This window comes from Solanum pennellii, chromosome 11, assembly GCF_001406875.1.
Source record: "Solanum pennellii chromosome 11, SPENNV200".
NCBI classification, from domain to species: Eukaryota; Viridiplantae; Streptophyta; class Magnoliopsida; order Solanales; family Solanaceae; genus Solanum; species Solanum pennellii.
This window is the reverse complement of record NC_028647.1, coordinates 10931228-10932678: the sequence shown is the minus strand read 5'-3', so window position 1 is coordinate 10932678 and position 1451 is coordinate 10931228.

The window sequence follows — 1451 nt, the reverse complement described above, 5'->3', positions numbered from 1 at the left end:
CTATGTACTTGATTGTGTGGTTGTATGTTTTGATTGTGTGGTTTGTGGTTGGCCTAAAATTATAAGACTGCTGAATTTCAAATCTTGAACCCTCTCTATTAAAATGACGCCTTGAATAAAGAAGGCTTGATGAAATAAAATAATGAGATAATTGGATCGGAGTGTCACGTTCCGACACAGTATTATGGGATCGGAGTGTCACGTTCCGACACGGTATATGGGATCGGAGTGTCACATTCCGACACGGTATATGGGATCGGAGTGTCACGTTCCGACACAATAACATTAAAGGAAAGGAATCTTGAAGTAACTTAATATACTTAACCTCAAAGAACCTATATTTCAAAATGAGTATGGTGTGGAGACATGAGTCCTCATAGTTTTGCTTGATGTTGTGATTGATGGTGTACCTGTTAGGGTGTTGTTGTCAATGGTTCATGTGCTTGTTGGTTGCCACCTGTTAAGTATTGTGGTTGATTTTATATTATTATTCAATGTATATTGGTTTCTATTTTGAGTTGACCGATGATACCTACTCAGTACGTGTTCCTTGTACTGACCCCTACTTGTATTTTCCTCTTTGTTCTTTTGTGGAGTGCAGCAAGTGTACCATCGACTTCGACTCGCCCTCAGCTCTAGTCAGTCTTCAGCACCTCAGAGTTCAGGGTGAGCTATTATTTCTAGCTCGTGCTGGATTCTCTCATTCACGTCTTGATGTCTTTGAATTTCGGACATGGACCATCTTTTTACTTATTTTGGTTTCTTAAATACTCTTAAACTTGGAAATTTGAGGATAGATGTTCTTGATGTGATGACTTCCAGATTTTGGGGATATTAAGTGTTAAACTTTAGAAGCTTATTTAATTGGTTATATTAATAAGCTTTGGATGTTCCGCATTATTTTTGGTTATTCATAGTTGAACTATTGGTAAATGTTGGGGTTAAAATTTGTTGGTTCGCTCACCTAGTAGGTTAAGTTTGGGTGCCACTCACGACTCGTTTTGGGTCGTGACAAACTTGGTATCAGAGCGTTAGGTTCGTTGGTCTCATCACACAAGGACAAGTCTAGTAGAGTCTTGAGGAACGGTATGGGGACGCCTTTACTTTTCTTCGAGAGGCTATAGGACTTTAGGAAAACTCCATTCTTTCTTTCTTTCGTGCTGTTACTTGGATCCAATTGGTATCTAGGTGATACAAATTGATATCTGACATTCTCACTCTATTTCGCAGATGGTTAGAACTAGAGCAACAACTGTGCCAACACTAACACCGGCAACACAGGGTGCGTCTGAGCCAACCATTGAGGCTGTAACTCGAGGAAGAGCAGTGGCAAGAGGCCGTGGTAGAGGTCGCAGGAGGACGTCCACTAGAGGTAGAGGACAAACACCTGGTCCAGCTAGGAATAGAGCAGTGACTCCTCCACCGACTGATGAGGTAGTGAGAGAGGGTGA